At 31.7% G+C, this 22,102-nt stretch overlaps 1 protein-coding gene across 5 annotated transcripts in view; it reads right to left on the reverse strand.

Annotated features, from left to right (window-relative positions):
• LOC114328093 (proton-coupled amino acid transporter-like protein pathetic) overlaps positions 1-22,102 on the reverse strand; it is a 275,550-nt gene that overhangs the window by 128,707 nt on the left and 124,741 nt on the right. Inside the window, exon 2 of one of the 5 annotated variants that reach the window (XM_028276853.2) lies at positions 3,515-3,536. The exons of the other annotated variants lie outside the window; for them this stretch is intronic. The gene's annotated coding sequence lies outside the window, so the exon portion shown is untranslated. The remainder of the gene's footprint in view (positions 1-3,514; positions 3,537-22,102) is intronic. 5 annotated transcript variants of the gene reach the window in all.

Here is a 22,102-nt window from a genome sequence, read left to right on the forward strand (position 1 = left end):
TTTTATTTGTAAAAAAATGGAAAACATCTATATAGTCTAGTTTTTGTTGTGCAAGATTTTAAACAATTCCAATTTAGAAAAAACTGCAAAATTATAATGCGAAATCTATTAAATCAATTTTAATGAAATTTGGTGAAATGTTTAAATATATTACAAGAATAAAAAACCGCTAAACGCCGTAAAAATCAGTGGCGCATAAAATATTCCAGCTACAAAAGATCTGATATGAATATTACGTGGCGCGAAAATGGATTTTCATTTGATGCAAAACAAAATTCTAGTTTTATTTTAAAAGATTTTTCCATAATATTTGCTAAATTTGAAGTAAACGCGCCACAAAAGAGTAACTTTGATACAGTTTGAATTTTGAAACTCTTTTGTGGCGCGTTTACTTCAAATTTAGCAAATATTATGGAAAAATCTTTTAAAATAAAACTAGAATTTTGTTTTGCATCAAATGAAAATCCATTTTCGCGCCACGTAATATTCATATCAGATCTTTTGTAGCTGGAATATTTTATGCGCCACTCATTTTTACGGCGTTTAGCGGTTTTTTATTCTTGTATCAGGAGTTTTTCAAAGTTATTTATAAATTAAATGTATGAAGTTGAATGCAATGTTCCTCTATTACACGTCAAGCTTTATAAATGGTCACCTTTGTTGCATTATCTCCCAAATGATCTAGTGTCCATCGAATGTACACTAGATTTTTTTTTTATTCGAAATAGATTGAAAAAAAATTGAGATGGCCGGTAAATGAAGTCGGATTGCCCGTTGCCAGATCAAATTTAGCGTCGTAACCACTACAACTACATAAACCATTTCGGTAATAATCGTAAATTGGATTATACTTTTGTAGCTTAAAAACTTCTAAACGGCTTAACCGATTTTGATCAGTAAACATGAGTTTGAAACGTATTGACCAGTAGTATCTGATGGATCTAAGGTCAAGTATGAAAATTGAAGCTACTACAGGAATTATTGAGCTTGAGAAACCGTTTTTCCCATAGGAAATAGATTTTATCATACTTATGAAGCCTATAACCTAAAAAATTCAAATTCACCGTTAAATTCGTCTGGTGTACTTCTATAAACGCTAAGTTATTGGCGCAATTTGTAGGTTGAAATGTTGAGTAATTGTCGAAAAACCAAAATTTTCAAAGTTTAGTTTTTCAGTTTTTCGGCTATACTGAGCCGTGTGTATGTCTGATTCTGACGGCTTAGACACCATTTGAAAGCTTAAGTCAACACTATTAATTTGATGTATTTGCGGTTCTCCTGGCTCTTCTTGATCCGAATATATACCCCCAAAACATATGCCGTTTTGTACCTACCAAGTCCTATAGCTGGCTTAAGGGTGGTCAAAAGTCACAAACTACACCGGTTCTAAATCGGCCCTGACCCCCTCTTCAAACACAGAGGAAAAATATCAAATCGGTTTAACTTTCAAACACACATACATATATATCCACAAACATTTTCCCTTTTTTAAATAAAAATTAAGTCACATTTCTAAGCTCTATAACTTTTGAATGGTATAACCGATTTTCAAAATTAGACATGCGTTGGAAAGGTAATGATCAGTACTCTTAGAAGCCGCAAAGGTCGGACTTAAATTTTTGAAGTTTTTGGGAGTTTTGGGGGCCAGAACGAAAAACATACCTAAATAGGAAGGGCCGTAAAATCGACACCCTTGGACCAAAATGGATGGTTGACATATGAATGGGTGAGTCTTTTTCTGAACTTGAAGATGGGAGTTGGCACAATTTTTAATTCAGTCAGATTTAGAAAATTGAAAATTTCGTGTATATAATAGTGTCGCGTGTAGGGGGGCGTATTTCTGCGCCACTGGCGAGAACTGCCGTTCTCTGGTAATTTTTTCGATATAAAACTAACAGCTTCGATAACCAATAAATCGAAAACTATTAATTTTATCAAAAAAATGTATAATGAACATTTTTTGCTTATAATTAATATTTTTACCAGCATTTGCGGTCAAAATATAATAAAAAATTTCCACCCTCGAGATGAGGTGGCAACAACCCCATGGTAAAAGCGTCTTTCGGCATCATATAGATTTTGATCCTTGGACTATCCACTACTTATTGTCAAATTTTCAAGCAAATCTATCCATTCTGTAAAAATTGCGAAGTGAAAAATTTCAGTTCCTGGACTAATTATACTTTTGGAGCTCTATAACTTCTGAACGGTTTACCTGATGTTGATCACTAAACATGAATTTGAAACGTATTGACAAGTAGTATCTGACCAGCATCCAAGATCGAGTATGATAACTGAACGTATTACAGGAATTATTGAGCTTGAAAAACCGTTTTTCCCGTAAGAAATAGATTTGATTATATTTATGAAGCCTATAACTTAAAAATTCGAATTTTCCCAGATATGAGGTATACACCGTTAGACGCGTCCTGAGTCCTTCTACAAACGCTCAGTTATTGGTGCAATTCGTAGGTTGAAATTTTGAGTAATTGTCGAAAAACCAAAATTTTCAAAGTTTAATTTTTCAGTTTTTTGGCTATGGCGAGCAGTGTGTATGTCTCAGCTTGATCGCTTAGGCGCCACTTGAAAGCTTAACTCAACCCTATTGATTTGGTGTATTTGCGGTTTTCCTGTCTTTCCCTGAACCTAAGATATATACGCCCAAAAAATATGCTATTTTGTATCTACCTAGTCCTCTAGCTGGCTTACGGGTAGTCAGAAGTCAAAAATTAGACCGGTTCTGAATCGGCCCTCACACCTTCTTGAAACACAGAAAAAAAAATTCAGATCGGTGTAACTTTTCCACACACATACATACATACATACATACATACATATCCACAAACATTTTCCATTTTTTAAATAAAAATTGAGTCATATTTCTGAGCTCGATAACTTTTGAATGGTATAACCGATTTTCAAAATTAAACATGCGTTGGAAAGGTAATGATCTGTGCTATCAGAAGCCGCAAAGGTCGGGCTTAAATTTTTGAAATTTTTGGGAGTTTTGGGGACGAGAACGAAAAACAGGCTTTAAATGGGAAGGGCCGTAAAATCCACACCCTTGGACCAAAATGGAGAGGTAACATATGGATGGACGAGTCTTTTCCTAAACTTTAAGGTGGGATTTGGCCCAATTTTCAATTCAGTCAGGTTTAGAAAATCGAAAATTTCGTGTATATATAGTGTCGCTTGTAGGGGTGTTGTGCGCCACTGGTGAGAACTGTCGTTCTCTGTGGATAAAGATTTTTTAGGCGAATTATATAAGTTCTAAGTGCAATCTAACTGGTTAAAGAAGAGTAAATAAGAAAAGGATTGCCCCCCCCCCCTTTTTCATTTATTGCCGTTTTACAGAAATACTAATAAATTAACATTTAACATTTTAACCAATCGTATCTTATAGAAAATTCGATTAGCGCTGTTTTATTTCAGTATGTCTTTGTTGCAAAATGATTTTAAATTTATAATCTGTGGTAATGTTACAAAAATTAAAAACACAAATCAAAATACTTACTATAATGTTGTGTATCGTTGATCTGGAAAGAAAGTGTTCAAAAATTAACCGGGCACAAAAAATTCTTTTATCTTCTATATTTTTAAAGCACGTTCCGTATAAGTGACTTTGTTATAATATATTCTAAATGGCCCTACAGTTTTGTCTTTTTAGTTCTCCATAATCTTATCTTCTACATACTTAGCAATTACAGCTAAACGTTTTTTACTTATCATTTATCTTTACCGCGTAAGTATTAATTTTATTAATGAACGTTTCATTACATAGTTTGAACGCATACAATTCAATAAACTGTAGGTATTTAACTGTCATAAAAAAATTGACGAACGAGCTATTTTCAGTAAAAAAGATTTTGCATTTATTGTCGTTATAAAAGTATTATCTTAATCTATTAAATCTAGAATAAGATCCATGTAATGTGTTGTATGTGTAAAAAGTATTAGCATTGATTTAGATATTAGATGAGTAAATAAATGATTTACCTTTAGTTTTATACAATGTTCAAGAAGAAATACTAGAAACTTATATAGTGTTTTATGATTAGGGTTGGGATTTATAAGCATAATGCTTATACAGTGAGCACGTAAAAGTTGGAATAAATTCATTTTCTCAAGAATGGACGATTCTGGAAAAAAATCCCGAAACAGGTCAATTTGTATTTTGAAATTACGACTTTTTGGCATATATATCATACTAGTGATGTCACCCATCTGGGCGTGATGACGTCATCGATGATTTTCTTAAATGAGAATAGGGGTTGTGTGATAGCTCGATGGGGTGTAATAGAGGGGGCGTGTTACATATATTACAAACCTCCTATGTACTCCCATACAGTTTAGTTCTAGCAGCCGTAGAGGTAACATCGTTTAATAGTCGCTTGTGAATTCAAACAATATAAGTTAAAAGTTGAACAGTTTTTGGTATAAATACAACTGTTAAGTAGAAAAACTTAATTTTTAAACAAGAAATACAATTTACATTTCTACGATCTACTTAATCGAAACTTGAATATTGCCTTAGACAAAAAGTTAAGCAATTAGTGGTACCTATAATAGTACGGTTAATATTATTATAATGGATTTAAATTGTCAGGCATGCCGCAAAATTATAACACCGACAGATTGTAGCAAACTGAAATGTTCTGGATGCAAAACAACATGGCACGGTGTTTGTGCTCAACCCCAACCCTTAAATTTTTCACTTACAACCTTGTTGATATGGAAGTGTCAAAATTGTACCACAGAAGCAGATGCTAGCACAATGCACTTCAACGCAATTATGGCTCAGTTTTCTAATTTGAGTAACGCTATTGCTACATGTAACACTCAAATATCTGACTTACATAATTTAGTAAATTCTCAATCGACAAATATTGACGCTTGCATCTCGGAAATAGCAGTTCTAAGAAGAGAACACGAACGACTAAAAAAGAAAATCCAGAAAATAGAATCTACTCCTCCCGAAAATATCCTTATAGATCTGGCTGATAGGAAACAAAGGGAAAAAAAATGTTTTGCTAATGGGTGTTCCAGAAAATAATACAGAATCCGATGAAGTTAATGCACAACAAATATTAAAGCAGGTAGCTCCTAACTTACAAATAGCTTCGCATTGCCGGCTGGGATATCCTCGCCAAGATATGAAACCAAGGCCGCTGAAAATCACTATGAAATCCAGTGAAGATATCCTTTTTGTTCTTAAAAATAAATCTAAACTAAATCAAAACTCAAACTCCAAAATATATATAAAACAAGATTTGATATACCCTGCCAGTCAAAATATATGGCTGAATTAAGAACAGAGCTGCAAAATCGTATAGATAATGGGGAGAAAAACTTAACGATTAGATACATAAACAAAATACCTAGAATTACCACCAGAGGAACAACCAAACGTGGTAGAGAGGAACAGGAATCGCCTAGACGTGAAATGGGACTCAAGACTTCAAAGCCTGCTGTATATGGAGCAAGCTCATCTGTACCTGGATAACAATCATTCAAAATACTATTTTGGAACTGTCAAGGATATGCCATCTTCAATTTCATGGTTTGTTTCCTTTTGTACTTCGCTCTTATTTAGCAGTCCTGTGAAATAATTTTGCCAGTTTCTCATTATTTTTTCCGGCTCATTTAGCAGTATCCCTTTATCGTCTCTCATGTATGGGTTGTTTTTCTGATATCATCTTTCCATTTTTTTTTACTTCCTGGTAGAATGATCTTATTTCATTTTTTTTAAACTTTCCTTCTATTTCTTTCAGTTTGTTCTCGTTTTGCTTCTTTTCATGATTGTTTCAATTCTCTGTATTCTTCTCTATTGTTATCTTCGTTATTAGTGAGATTTTTGGATCTTACCTTTCTTATTGACTGTGCTACTTATTTACATTCTTCATCATACCAATATGGCATGTTTTAGAATAACTGGGGCATTTGTACCTATCTATGTCCAAACCATGTATAACTATATTTTTTCGCCTTTTTTCATTTTCCAAACTTTCCAGCCGTTCCTCTATTTGAAAAAGTGCCTGTTTTAGTTTAGTGTTTTCTTGTCTTAATGGTATATTCTCTTGTCCTAATCCTTTTATTTCTTCTCTATATCAATTCTGTTCTCTGCGAATCTCGCTGAGTTCTCTTGATTGTTCTTCGATCTTTAAACTTACTCCTGCCATTATTTCCATAATTTTTTGTACATTTTCTTCCATTGTCTCCCTTCTACAGGTAGGAGATCTGCCTATTTTTCCACTTTAGTTGAAAGCCCATTGCAATTCTTTCTCTTGGTCTCCTTTTCTCTTCTAGTCGTTTTTCGTCTGTCGTAGTACCGTCACTTTATATTCGAAATAGATCTTCGTATTTCAGTTCTCCATTTCAGTTAGTGGTAGCGCTTAACTTTTTGTTAAATATATTATTACTTATGTACTAGACTATTTATTATTACTTATGTACTAGACTAATTATTATAACCTATACCTATTAAACTCATTGTTATAAAACTGTAGTTTTTAAAAACAATAAATATCTATCTATCTCTGTGCTCCCATAAGAGAAAAACAACAAACAATATGAACAGCAAAGGTGATTTTCATTTTGGTAATACATATTGGTAATTTCCTTTTTTTGACAGTGTTTGTTTATGAACATGTTTCATGCCTTGATACCTACACATATTTTTCCAAAAGTTATTAGTAGGTAACTACTAATAATTATTATATCTTAGTATTGTCAATTTCTTGGGGAAATTCCATAAGTATAAAACAAAATCTGCTACAATAATCTCAGTAAACCAACATGTTTCTGACACTTTATATATACCACTACTAAATAAACCCCGAAAATGTAAGAAGAAAGACCCTACTTTTTTATTACAGGGTTAAATTCATCCCCCAAAATAGACAATTTTTCGAACTTCTTTTAAAATTGCGAATAAAGGCACAAAAATTAAAAAAATTACTTTTTAAAGATTTATTTATTAATTTTAAGGCTCATGAATAATTGAATCCGGTTAGAACTTAAAAAATGTTACAGGAAGGAGTAAAATCATTTCCCAAATAATAATAGTCTCCCGTTTCATACCGCTAACGCGGCTTTGGGATTGTAGCAGGGTAGTCTGTTATATCTAGGGCCTACAGTATACAAGGAAGGTAACAGGGCCAGTGCTACGCTTCAATTGCCTATTATCACCCCTGGTTTTACCCAAGGTACTCATTTTATTCAGGCTGGGTCAACCTGGGGCCTATAGACATTTTAAAAATGTCTAGTTGTTCTTTCCGGGGTGGGATTTGATCCCCGGCCTACCAGCACGCGAGCCAAGCATACTACCGCCTGAGTTACGCCGGCCGATTTCCCAAATTAAAATGCATTTTTTGTAGTGGTGAAAAACAACTAAAAATAGTAATTTTTTATATACCTAGCAATCTTCTTAATAATGTATAAAAAAAAGTATAACCTTAAATATAATAGTTTTTTCTTTTAATAATATTTAAAAATTGTCTTTTTCCATTTTAGAAAGTAAAAGTATCCATAAAAGAGCCAAATATCTCCATAAATATCTTGTAATCTTATGTATCATGAGAACTTGTTTTGTTTTTTTGATGAAATCTGAATGATCTATTTTATATAAATTGAATCATGATGAATGTATAAAAAATGGCGTAAAAACGGAACTTAAGAAGTTCCAAAGTTAAAATAACACATATTAAATAAATAGTTGTAAACATATTTATTATGCCTGGAAATTTTTTGGATCATCAGTATATCACGCATTTGTGATTATACAGTGATGAGCGCGCTAATAACCGGCAAATAGCGCAGAAGATGGAAAACATAATATATGTACATTGCGAAACAAAAAGAGATGAAACTAGTGGAGGTGGAAATGATCGTTATAAACGTATAAATTAACATTACATTACATTGTTTCCCACCTTTAGACGACTGTGACAGGAGTATTTTACAAAATTCTACTGTCACAGTGACAGTTGTCATACTCTTCTGATACGTCTAAAGATGGGAAACTTTGTAATATAATGTTAATTTGTACGTTTATAACGATAATTTCCATCTCACTAGTTTCATCTCTTTTTGTTTCGCAATGTATTATGTTTTCCATCTTTTGAGCTATTTTGCCGGTTATTGGCATGCTCATCACTGTATTATAATACGCATATAGTGCCCTTGTAAAACGTGAGTTTAAATTTAAATAGTCTAAAATAGGTAATAAGTACGAGTACGTATTGTATGATATTGAGGGAAGCTAAAGTAACTAATTTTTAAATAAATATTTCGACAGCTAATATAGGGGAGTGCAATTAGAACGAAAAGATACAATGTTTCGGAAAAAATCAAACAAGGTTATATTTTTCTTAAACTTTTTTTGTTAGTTTATAAATATGTTAAAGTAAAAAGTTCTACTCACAAATTTCGCCGCTAATTGTTTATTAATTGTTTAAACAATAACAATTATTTTGTATAAATAATGTTAAGAATTTGGGTGAATTCAACATTTTATTTTGATAAAAAATGTTTTTATTTTAGTTTTGATTATGCTGAACCCGAATCTGACATTACAATTTGCAAATTCAAAATGGCGGATTTAAAATGGCGGATTTTTTCTTAAAAATCCTTAAAAGTAGTTGTAAACTCCGAATTTTTTTATAAAACGTGTTTGTTTGCATATATGTGGATATTTTTGAGAGGTTGCTGAACCTGAATCAAATTTCGATAATTTAAATTATAAACTGGCAGATCCAAAATGGCGAATAACTTAAAAAATAGTTGTAAAATCATAATTTCTTTACAAAATATATTTATTTCTACATATATTTATTTTTGAGTGCTTTGATAAACCTAACTTAAATGTTAACATTATAAACTATAAAATGGCGGATCCAAAATGCGGATTTTCTAAAAAGAACATAAAAAAGAACATTTTTCTAAAACATTTATTGTCTTTATTTTTAACAGGTTGTTGAATCTGAATTAAAGATTAAAAATTTAAATTTCAAAATGCCGGATCGAAAATGGCGGATATTTAAATGAAAAACAAGTAGAATCCAATCAAACAAATATGGAATTTCATTCTTAAAAAAAAAGATAAACAAAAATGTTCACAATAATATTAAAAATTAAAATGTATTAGAAAGAATATTTAAAAAAAAAACAAATTTTCGATTAGAAGAATATAATTACATATTGGAACATAGTTTTTAATTCCAAACAACTTTTCTTTATAAAAAATTTCGATATTGTGAAATATAAAGGTACTTTACTCTTGAGTGAAATTCATATTTTTTGACATACCTCGTACAAAATTAACAAAATTTGATATTTGATGGTTGCATCTTATGTTATATACGATGCAGAGTATTTTATAAAGAATAACTTTTTTTCGTAAAACTGATATTAAAAAAGTTATCAATAGGTTCCAAGTTACGCAGACATACCGTATAAGAGCTAAAAAAATTTTTTTGTTGAACATTTATTATTGCTAAAGCTTATTGTTAAATGTATTTTGGGTAAGTTTTACAGAAAAAAGTTTTGATCACTCTGTATATACATTTTTTCAGCTGGTAATTTTCGGTTTTTGTATTACATTTTTGTTATCTTTCTTAGTTTTCTCAAAAATAAATTGTTTATTTCATTTTTAAACTAAAATAATTCAGTGTTTTTTAAAGATTACATCCCAGGCTTAAAAAAATAACAAAAAAATTGTATTAGATTTATTCAAACTTGAGTAATACCGTCTTAAAATGGTGGGAATTCTGTAAAAGTACGAAGTTTTCAAAAATTACATTTTTTGAGACATCGTATTATTTTAATTAAATTTTTGAGATTTTTTTTGAATATAACATCGTTTAGTAAGATGATTGAGAGTTAAGTTGTGCAAATTTGAGAGTTTTATAGGTAAAATTGTATTAGTTACACATTTTTAAATCATTTTTAAACAAAATTCATGTAAGGCTCATTTTCCGCCCACACCGTACTTATGTCCATACATTTTATTCCTTTTTATTACAACCATAAGATAGCTTATTTCATCTTATTTCATGATCAATTTGTAAAATTTCTTTTGATCCATTAGTTAAAGAATTACATTAAAAAAACTCAACCGTGCACTTATTCCAACGCTAGTTTACAGTGCGCCAATGTGTGTGAGAAGGGTGACTTTAGCGTTATAAATAAAAAATTACAGAAGCTATAGATTTAATTTTAGAAAAATCTTTATATAAGGTTTTTTTGTAAAATTTTCTGAATTTTTCAATGGTCAAGTCAGTTTTTTTCTAAAAATTATATTTTCGGAGTTATTTAAAAAAATATCTAACTTCGCTGTTCATTTGTTTAATAAAAAATGAAGCACCCACTTCTCGAGTAGAACTTTTTGATATAAAGTTCATTAAACATTTCTTAATGAAATTACAAAAAGTTTTATCTTGTTTGATTTTTTCCGAAGTGAAAATCTAAATGCACTCCCCTAATATATTATACTGAGTTTGTTGTTGTTAACTTGAACAATGAATATATTTGTTACGAAATTTTATTTAGGCTTTCTTTACTCTAATCAATAAAAGCGTTACGGAATTTCTATAAAACAACATTGCAAATCAAAGATGAAAATAGATAATCAGTAGTAATTACACGAGAGCTCTAAAATTATCGATTTGTTTCCCGAGCGACACTTTGAGAGTTTTAATTCACTAAAAGGAAAATGAAATTATGTCAAAGTGTCACGAGTACAAAACAAAACGATAATTCTAGCTCGAGAGTAATTCGGTAAAATTATTTTATGAATAAAACTGTTTTTTAAATAATGTTAACTAATATTTTATTGATATCTTCACCTGAATATTTGCAAAACCTGTTTCTTGGTGTTCTCTGTGTTAAGTTGTAAAACATTAATTGTCATTAATGTCACTGAATGTCCATTTTTGTGTAGTAACGAAGGACATATGACGTAATGCTTGACGACGGAATATTATTAAAAATTATCGCTGTAATTTTTATTTCTGTAGCTTTCTATTGGTCAGAATCTCCTATGAATGAAATAATCGCAGAGATTCCTTGTCAATAAAGGTCTACGTCAAGGATGCTGTATTTTGCCAAACTGGTTTTAGATATTTGTTGCGGAAGCATTGACATAAAGGAAACAAAAATGAAAAATATGGATGTAGATGTGTTTATTATATTTCTTTTGGTTTCTGTTCAGACCAGGTTATCATAGCGAATGATAAAGATGATCTAAAATATATGGCAAGGACACTTCAAAAAGAATATAGAAAATATTTATTGAAAAATAATACAGCAAAAACTAAGCAGATATCTGCCAATCTGAACCAAGATGACGAACATAACATTAGAATATATAGTCCTGTCGCCAGGGGGGGTACAACGGCCTCGTTAATTCAGATGGACTTACCCAAGTTTTTTTTATGTATTTTGACCCGTAGAACACGAATTTTTTGGGTAACAGTTGATCCGGATGTCGATAAGATTGTTATAGACCAAGAACTTGAGGAATCAAATAACAGCGATTTTTGGCAAAACAAAACAATATTTTGTATTTTTTGGGTCATTTTAAGCAAAAAATATTTCTACAAGTTTTTTCGTAGGATGCACAGTTTTCGAGATAAACGCGGTTGAACTTTCAAAAAATCGAAAAACTGCAATTTTTAAACCCGAATAACTTTTGATTAAAAAATAAAATAGCAATTCTGCTTAGCGCCTTTGAAAGTTCAAGTCAAATTATGTCGGTTTTGATTATTTGCATTGCTAAAAATTTATTGTGTTATTGTTAAACAAAGCTACAAACAACTAGTGCGTGAGTGATGTTTCTATGATTTCTCATTTAAAATCGAACGAGTAGGTAGAATAGGTACTAGTGCAATCAAGACTATTTCTACGTTACATGCGTTAAAACGCATGTAAAAGCACGGGAAACCCTACGTGTTTATAGCTTTGTTAAACAATAAAAAAATAAATTTTTACCAATGCAAATAATCAAAACCGATATAATTTGACTTAAACTTTAAACTTTAAACTTTTAAAACTTTTTAAAACTTTTTAATCAAAAGTTATTCGGGTTCAAAAATTGCAATTTTTCGATTTTTTTAAAGTTCAACCGCGTTTATCTCGAAAACTGTGCATCCTACGAAAAAACTTGTAGAAATATTTTTTACTTAAAATGGCCCACAAAATACAAAATATTGTTTTGTTTTGCCAAAAATCGCTGTTATTTGATTCCTCAAGTTCTTGGTATATAACAATCTTATCGACATCCGGATCAACTGTTACCCAAAAAATTCGTGTTCTACGGGTCAAAATACATAAAAAAAACTTGAGTAAGTCCATCTGAATTAACGAGGCCGTTGTACCCCCCCTGGCGACAGGACTAATAATGACGCAATTAAGCCCTGTGGTCAATTCACGTACCTTAGAATCGTTTTCGACCTAATGGGGAAACATGATCAATAAATAAAATGAAGATTAACGTTAGCTAGAAAACTGATAGGCGGTGTGAACAGTATACTCTGGAATCAAGAAATAGTGGAAAGTAGGAAATATAACATATATAGGAAACTCCTATTAAAAATATATGTTTTACTGAGCAGGAACTTCAATAATAATAGAGAATAACAAAAGACAGATAGAGGTAGTCGAAATGGATGTAGAAAACCAGAGAGAGAGAGAGAGAGAGAGAGAGAGAGAGAGAGAGAGTTCGCAATATTGCGGGATTTATTTTTTCTTCTTACTTAATACTAAGTATTAAGTAAGATCAAGTGTTGATCTGACTTTTTGGGGTATTAATGCCTCTAATACGGTTTTAGCGGTATTAGATACAAACCAAGGCCCTAAAATGTCGTTAAAGGTTTTACTATCTACTATTTATTATCTCCCTACGAGAGATTCAGATTCAGCAATTTTCAGCAAGTGTCACCAAATCTATCTATATCTTAAACTGAAGAGTCTCAGATGCAGAATTCACCAATAAAATGGTAAATAGTTATTTAAATCTGAGACTTTTCGTGTTGAAAGTTCTTTCTGGTACATCCTTAATCTGCGACTTTTACAATTTATAAGACCGCAGACGACGAATATAGAAAACAAAAAGGACTCCTTGCAATCACATTCCGTTTTCATTCGTCTCAGAAAAGGACAGAAGAGGGACTTTCTAGTACTCAAATATGAGTAGAGATAGAAAAGTAAAAGATTGTTTTTGCTTGTTTTTGATTCAGAGGGATGCACAATCGCTGGACAGCTGTTTCCACCATTTCAGGCTTTTTCAACAGCGCTAGCGTGTACTCCGCTGAATCGAAAAAGAGCTCAACCATCAATTTAAGGGAAATTTGAAAGATCATTCAAATTCCCATTGGGACGCGATCCAGCGACATCTCTTAACAAATTGAAGAGTCTCAGATGCAAAATTCACCATTAAAATGGTAAATAGTTATTTAAATCTGAGACTTTTCGTGTTGAAAATTTTATCTAGCTATAACGTCTATCTAAAGTAAAAATCTATCTATATCTATCTATAAAGTAAAGCCGTATTTATTGTCTTTATAAAAAATTGCTTATTAGTTTATTTTTAACACGCTATTGGGCGCTAGGTTGATTTTCACATGAGTGGTCGCGAGTGAGATCTTGTCTCACATATCCAAATTTTGGCATTTTTTACGAAATAAAATTTTAAAATTAATAAAATTATTATAAGCTTTACACAATGTGACTGTCAGATTTTAATATAAAAATGTAGAAATAATATTAATTATATTTCAATATAATATGTAAACTTCAAATTTGTAGTAGTACCTTTATTTTATTATCCTACAATAGGGCGGATCTAGGAAAGTTGGTCGAGAACACTTTGTCGTCGGAAAATTAGTCGACAACATTTGGTCGACAAAGAGTTGGTCGAATGCACAATTCATCGAATGTACAATTCGTCGACGAACATTCGATCGAATGGATTTTTCGTCGACAAACTCTTATTTATCTTTAGGATAAAGGGATTAATGGTGACAAACGACGGAATATTGGTTTTTATTTTGTTAACTGGAATATTGTATTATACATATCTGAATTTAATTTTTTTGGGGTTTTGTTAATGTTTTTTTTCTAAATTTTAATTATTTTTAAATTTAATGAAAAAATTGGCTGCGGTGGGAGAGTAGACAGCAAATTTGTGGTGCTAAGGCAAACCCCGATATGTCAAAAAACGTGATTTTGTAATAGGGCATATCGGAAACTAATTTTATCATCTACCGGTTACATGGATGCGTTTAGCCATGTATGGTTTTGTCATCATATTCTTCATCACTCAATGTACATATTGGCATTAAAAACGAAAACTCGATAATTTTTGATATATCGGGTTTTGCCTTAGTACCACAAAAATATTAACCGATATTTTAATTAGTGATGTTGTACGTTCTTCTTTTTGGTGTCAGCGCACTTGAGAACGGAACATTTCCGGACAAGTCAAATTTGGGGGCACTTGCGGAAAAGACAAAATATGCGAGATGCTGAGGTAAATAAATTGTTAGGGAATCGAGGTATTTCCGTACAATGTTTTCGACTGCAATAATCAGTCAATATCAATAAAAAGGTAAAGAAATCGTGAGAATAAATTTCCCTTCGCACTTTATCCAAGGCTTAGGACTGGCAATCTATAAAATAATTTTTTTTAAATATGGTACAAAGAAATTAATTTTATATATTGGTGTGTTTCCGCCCTTTGGGCCTTTGTCGACGAAAAATCCATTCGATCAAATGTTTGTCGATGATTTGTACATTCGATGAATTGTGCATTCGACCAACTGTTTGTCGACCAAATTTTGTCGACTACTTTTCCGTCGACGAAGTGTTATGACCAACTTTCCTACACCGCAACAGGGCAAGTAGTGGAGTCAATGAAGGTTTTCACCTCCGATTTCGTTGAACCTCCATCGATTTTCATGAAAATTGGTACGTATGTAGAGGATACCTCAAGAAACAAAGGTGACATGGTGCCAACTTGCGCTTTTACCCTGGGGGTGGATGCCACCCCTTCTCGGGGGTGGAAATTATTTTATTAAAAATAATACCACTAATCGATAGAGGGATAAATTATAAGTAAAATTTGTTATATAAAGTTATTTCAATAAATCAATAGTTTTTGAGTTATTAAAGATCAAAAGTTTTGATTTTTCCTGAAAAAAATCCATGTTTTAAAGCAGTTTTTCATAAATAACTCAAAAACCATAAGTTTCTTCAAAAAAGTTGTTGTTACCAAAATCGAAGATAATATAAAAATAAATAAGCTCCTTATTCGAAAAATCCTTTATTACATATACAAAGTGAGTTATATGTAATTGAATGTAGATTTTTTTTCCGCGAGTACTCAAATCTTAGTATTCAAGCTTAAATAACAGGAAAACGATGCACTTTGTTAAATAGAGATACTAAACATTTTAATAAAGTACTTAAAGGTAACTATCCAAAAGCTATATAAGAAGTCGATAGCATCAAAATTAAGCAAGTTATGATGGAAATAAGAGGACCCTTTTAAATTTTATAGGGGAGAATGGAAAATGAAACCTACGTCATTTCCACAAAAATTAAAATTTATAGTAACCCATTTAAAACTTTATTTATTTTAACATGAGTAATAACTTCAACAATTTTGACCGGTTTAGAATGCATATTTTTGAAAGAAAATACGATTAAAAAAAATTAGAATTTTTCAAATTTTCGTGAAGTTCATTTTCTTTTGATAATAACTCAAAAAATACTTAATATACTTAAAAAATGGTAGAGAAAAATTTTAGTTTTAACTTTATTTAACCTTTTTCTTTTTTTAATATTTTTTTACGACAAAAAATAACCGAGATAGAAACATTTAAAACGGAAATTTTACTGCGAGAACCATGTAACCGGGGCACTTTCACCTTGTATTAAAAAAAAAATAAAGGATTTACAAAGTTATGTTTAATACAGTGTTACAGATCTTTTATTTAGCTTTGTAATAGTTTTTGGATTATTCTCATATTTCAAAAATTAACGGAGTTATTTAAAAAAAACCAATAACATTTTCTTTTAAAAAATTTTATAGCGGAGATTTTGTATGTATACAGGTTGTGGGAAGTCCAATTAGTCGTTTGTTGTAGGAGATATGAAAAAAGTTTATTTAGGTGAGATTGGGGCATAGATAATATCAGAATTTAAATACATTTCCAAATATACAGGGCCACCCATATTGAGAGGGTCAAACAAAATTTTCTTTTGTTTAATGGAACAGCCTGTATATTTTTACATTTTTGGATTCTCCTCTATGTTTTATTTCTTAAAATATCAGGTTTTGTGATGTTATACGAAGTAGTTTAAAAGATAATTACGTTTTTTTTTCAAATTTCATAGCAATATTCACCCCCTGTATAATTGTAGTGATTTGACATCAGAAAATCAATTTATGTTCAAGTGATTTTTAATATAGTCTATTATTGTTAAAAATTATTAATCTAGCAAAACGTTTAATTTTAGGTAATACAGGGTTGGTCGAAACTGAATGAGTGTTTTCTCAAAGTTTGAGAGTATGAGTTTTCTCAAACGGAGCAGCCTGTAATGCCTGTAATGAGCATTGTAATGAAACGGTATTGTATGGTACTCTATTATGTCCCACCCTGTCAGTGAGAACTGAATTTATTTTTGAAATTCCTAACTTTATATCTTTAATTATTTTAAATATTGTAAACGATTAAAAAACAATCAAATTAAATTGAAATGAATAACCAGTGTATATCTTCCACATTTACTTCATATTTAACGTAGCCTGTACCATAACATTGCACAGATTAGTATCCCTGTATAGCAGCGATATACCATGAATGTGAAGTCATACTTAAGAAATGTCCTATATCCAGTCTCACAAAAAAAGGGATTCCTCAAACATAATATATATGCAGACAAAATCAGCCAAAGTGATCTGCGATATCTAATGAAAGGTTTGTTTGTAGAATTATATTTAATTAGATTTGCTTTAATTACTAAAATAAATAAATTTTCAATTATATTTTATGTATTTGTGGAAAAGGAAACCTAGCATTAGTGGCCACATTTCTATAATGGCCAATTGTTTTTTATTTTTAGTGGCCGTTATTGAGAGGTTTTACTGTACCAATAATATTTTATTAAATTATGAAATATTATTTAAATAAAAAATTTATAAACTTGATAAAAGAAAGTTTGCTTAGAATTTACTCCTCTATCTAATGATGGGGTTATTTTTAATAAAATAGTGTTCACCCATGAGAAGGGGTAACATCCACCCCCAGGATAAAAGCGCAAGTTGGTACCACATCACTTTTGTTTCTTGAGGTATGCTCTAACTACTTACCCATTTTCATGAAAATTGATGGAGGTTCAACGAAATCAGGGGTGAAAACCTTCAGTGACTGCCTTTTTGGAAATATAAAAGAATAATTTTTTTCGTGATTGTCAATTTGCTAATTTTCTGATTTTTGGTTGCTATAAGGTTTGAAAAATTAATAAAAATTATAAATCATACACATAAATGTTAAAAAATATTTATTTTACTTAATTAAACGAGATTGCTTGAGCCAGAATGCTGAAATCTGCATTTTTATCATTAAAAAAAAGGTGGATTTCACCCCTAAAATGCAGAAAGCGCAACTTGGTGCCATATCACTTTTGTTTTTTGAGGTGTCCTCTAACTACTCAACAATTTTCATGAAAATCGATGAAGGTTCAAAGAAATCGTGGGTGAAAACATTCAGTGACTACACTTTCAGAAATATAGAGGAATAAGGTTTTCGTGATTTTCGACTTGTTAATTTTCGGATTTTTGGTTGCTATAAGTTTTGAAAAATAAAAAAAAATGTAATTCATGCACATAAATATAAAAAAAAATATTTATTTTTCTTAATTAAACGAGATTACTTGCGCCATAATGCGGAAATCTGCATTTTTTACAATTTAAAAAGTAGGGGTGCATTGCACCCCTAAAAGGCAAAAGCGCAAGTTGATGCTATATAACTTTTATTTGTTGAGGTATCCTCTAACTACTTACCGATTTTCATGAAAATCGATGAAGGTTCAACGAAATAGGAAGTGAAAACTTACAGTGACTGCACTTTCAGAAATCTAAAAAATAATTTTTAAAAAAGGGGTGTATTTCACCCCTAAAATGCAAAAAGCGCAAGTTGGCACTATGTCACCTTTGTTCCTTGAGGTATCCTTTAACCACTCACCAATTTTTATGAAAATCGATGGAGGTTCAACGAAATCTGAGGTAATAACTCATATCCACCTTCATTGACTCCACTAAAGTTCTAAAATTATCTTTGCACGATTCATATTGCAAATACAATATAAAATAATGCTACAATATAAAATAATAGGTACTACCTATATAATAATGCTAAATAATATTAAACACGGTGGTCGCGCGATTAGAGAACATCTCACGTGGAGCGCACTGACTTAACAATCGGGCCATACTAAGTCACCTGAACCACCATCTGAGCAGATGAGTCTATTGGTCTATTTCAGTGGTCGGCAAAGTGCGGCTCCGGAGCCGCATGTGGCTCTTTGGCTCCTTAAGTGAGGCTCTGGCACAAAAATCCACGGAAAGCGCAATTATATTTTCATTTAAAAAAATTTGTAGGAAACAAATTACATCTTATGCTGATAAATTGGTTTTTATCAGACTTGCAATCTTTAGTATTTGTCAAAAATCCTCTTAATGCTACAATCTTCTTCTTCTTGTGCCACTCCTATCGGAGATTGGAAATCATCAAGGCTACCCTGACTTTGTTTACAGCTGACCTAAAAAGTTCATTAGTGGTGCAGCCAAACCACTCTCTCAAATTCCGCATCCACGACATTCTTCTACGGCCTGGATTCCGTTTTCCTTCTAGTTTTCCTTGCATTATATTTTGAAGTAATGCGTATTTATGACCTCTCATCAGGTGACCCAAATACTCGAGTTTTCTTCGTTTTATCGTTAGTAAAATTTCTGGGTATCTTCCTATCCTTCGTATTACTTCAAGATTTGTGATTCTATCAACCCAACTTATCTTCAGCTTTCGACGGTAGCACCACATCTCGAAACTTTCAATATTTTTTATGTTGTTCTGTTTGAGAGTCCAGGCCTCTACACCGTAAAATAGCGTGTTAAATACGTAGCCACTTAGCATTCTTAATCGTAGAGGGATGCTTATATCTCTGTTGCAGAAGAATTTTCTCATCTTTATGAAGGTGGCCCTGGCAATTTCGATACGTCTTTTTATTTCATTGTTTTGGTCTCCAGTTTCGTTTATTAAAGTTCCCAAGTATTTATAACTTGATACTTTTTCAATTTGAATGCCGTTTATACTAATATGTGCTGGTTGTGTCATGATTTTACTGAAGACCATATGCTTGGTTTTTTCGATATTAATGTTTATGCCATAATTGTTGCAAGCAATATTTATGTTTGTAAGTAATCGTTGTAATTCTTCTACTGTTCTTGCAACTAGTACAGTGTCGTCTGCGTATCGAATATTATTTACAACCTCTCCATTGATTACGATTCCTTCATTTGCTTGCAAAAGGGCTTCCTGACAGATGCTTTCACTATATACATTAAATAGCAGTGGTGACAAAATGCATCCCTGTCTTACTCCTCTACGTATTTCTATTGCTTTTGATATCTCGTTTTCTATTTTGATGTTAGCTTTTTGATTCCAATATAAGTTGAGAATTATTCGCAGATCTTTATTATCTATGTCTTTTCTTTCAAGAATGTCTCTTAGCCTATCGTGGCGTACTCTGTCAAACGCTTTTTCAAAATCGATAAAACATGCATGTACTTCTTGATTAACGTCTAGGCATCTTTGTGTAAGAACATTCAAACCGAAGAGAGCTTCTCGAGTACCTAGTCCTTTTCTGAACCCCATCTGTGTATTACTAATATCTGACTCCAACTTTTGATAAACTCGGTTGTGGATGATTTTTAGAAATATCTTTAGTAGATGGCTCATTAAAGATATTGTTCGATGTTCTGAACATTCTTTTGCATTGGATTTCTTTGGCAGTGTAACGAATGTAGACAGCAGCCACTCTTGAGGTATAATACCAGTATTGTATACTGTGTTAAATAAGTGCAATATTATACCTATTGATTCATCATTCAAGAGCTTTAGTAATTCAGTAGGAACCTCATCGGGTCCATTTGCCTTTCCAGTTTTGGAATTTCTAAGTGCCATTTCTACTTCACATTTTAGGATTTCAGGTCCCGTTTCACCATTTACCTTGTCAATGTTATTTCTGTTGTCCTCAAACAATTCTCTTATGTATTCACTCCATCTATTATTTTTTTCTGTTAATTCTACAATAATATTTCCGTCTTTGTCCTTAAGCAAACTTATTTGATGTCTTCTTTGGGTTCCTGTAAGTTCTTTTACTTTTTTATGTATATTGAATGTGTCATACTTTCTTTCATAGTCTTCCATTTCTACACATTGTTCTTTAATCCATGATTCTTTGGCCTTCTTTATTATTTGCTTTATGTTCTTATTAACCTCTCTGTATTTTTCTGAATTATTCTTCAATTTGCGTCTTTCATCCATTAGTTCTAGTATGTCTGGTGTCATCCACACCTTATGTTTCTTTGGAGATTTGGTTAGGTGTTTCTTTCCCGTAGTTCTTATTATAGTGTTTATATACTTCAGTTTTTCATCTATGTTGTCTGTTCTGCGGATTTGGTTTTCTGCTACACTGAGGTCGGTGTTGATTTCTTCGCGCACTGTTTGTCGTCGGTGTTCACTTTTAAGCTGACTTAAGTCTAACGTTGGGATGATGGTTGCTACAATAACCGAGTTGAATTCTCCTTTTGAAATTGGCAGTGGTAGCTTTGAAATATTGAAACTGCTGGATTTAAAAAACAAGGAGGTATGGCGCTCTAAATTCTTTGTGTTGAATTGGAAATATTGGAGAAAAAAAATGTGATCTTAGTTCACAAAACAAGTGGTCTGCTTTGAATGACCTGGAGAAGGAAGACATGCTCATTTTCAACGCTTGGAATAGTATTTCTGATTCTTATGATCAGCTGAAAAAGCTCACGTTTGCTGTTCTTTCCCTTTTCAGTTCTACATATCACATTAAAAAAAAATCGAATTTTGTGCCAAACATTTTGAAAAGAATAGCGTGTTGTTGGAAATAAAAACCCTACAAAACGATAGAAAATAGAAGTTTATACGATGATTTTTTTTTTTTTTAGTGAATTTGATGGCCTTGGCCGAGCCAATTAGCCAGACATTATTTTACGATGATTAGAACTGAAGATATCGCCAAAAAGACTAAAAACAGGTTTTAATTTTTTAGGGCTTTAGGTATGGGTTTAAAAATTTTTTGGTCGAATTCTTTTTGATGTAGAACATGATATTTTTATTTTTGGAATATTGCCGGGGACTTTTTACTATTTTAAGCGGCTAGACCATTTAGTTTTATTTAGTCTACAGTGTACCTACTACTTAATTAGTATAATAAAAGTTTACTGAGCAAGCAGATTTGGCTCCCATATTTTTTAAATTGTTATAATATTCATATTTGGCTATTTGGTTCATTGGCTAATAAGTTTGCCGACCACTGGTCTATTCGATTGTAGAGGCTAGACGCAATAATTTGGAAAGGAACTACAGCATGTGTAATTTACTATGGAAGACGTTGTGTGCAATATTCTGAAACCGTGAGAGAAAATCTCATTTAGCGACCAATGCCCACCAATGCCGTTTAAAGAATAGGGCGGAGTCTCATGTATCCGATTTCCGACGATATTTCGTTGATCCGAATGTATTCTCATTGGTCAGAATCGAATCAGAATATTTTCGCGCCGAATTTCATCCGAAATTTTTAACTACGCTTCCGACATCGGATAAAGATAAAATTATTTTAACTTTTTCCGATAAAACGGACGTTTTGTAATTGTAACGTAACCTCATTTTATTTCTGTGCATTCAATTTATTGAAACATGGATTTGAATCGAAGAAGTTATGTTCGTAAAGTTAATAAAACCTTATTATTATGTCTGCTTCTTTTAATTCGCAAAAACAAAACAAAACCAAA

This window comes from Diabrotica virgifera, chromosome 3 (genome assembly GCF_917563875.1).
Source record: "Diabrotica virgifera virgifera chromosome 3, PGI_DIABVI_V3a".
Lineage (NCBI taxonomy): Eukaryota > Metazoa > Arthropoda > Insecta > Coleoptera > Chrysomelidae > Diabrotica > Diabrotica virgifera.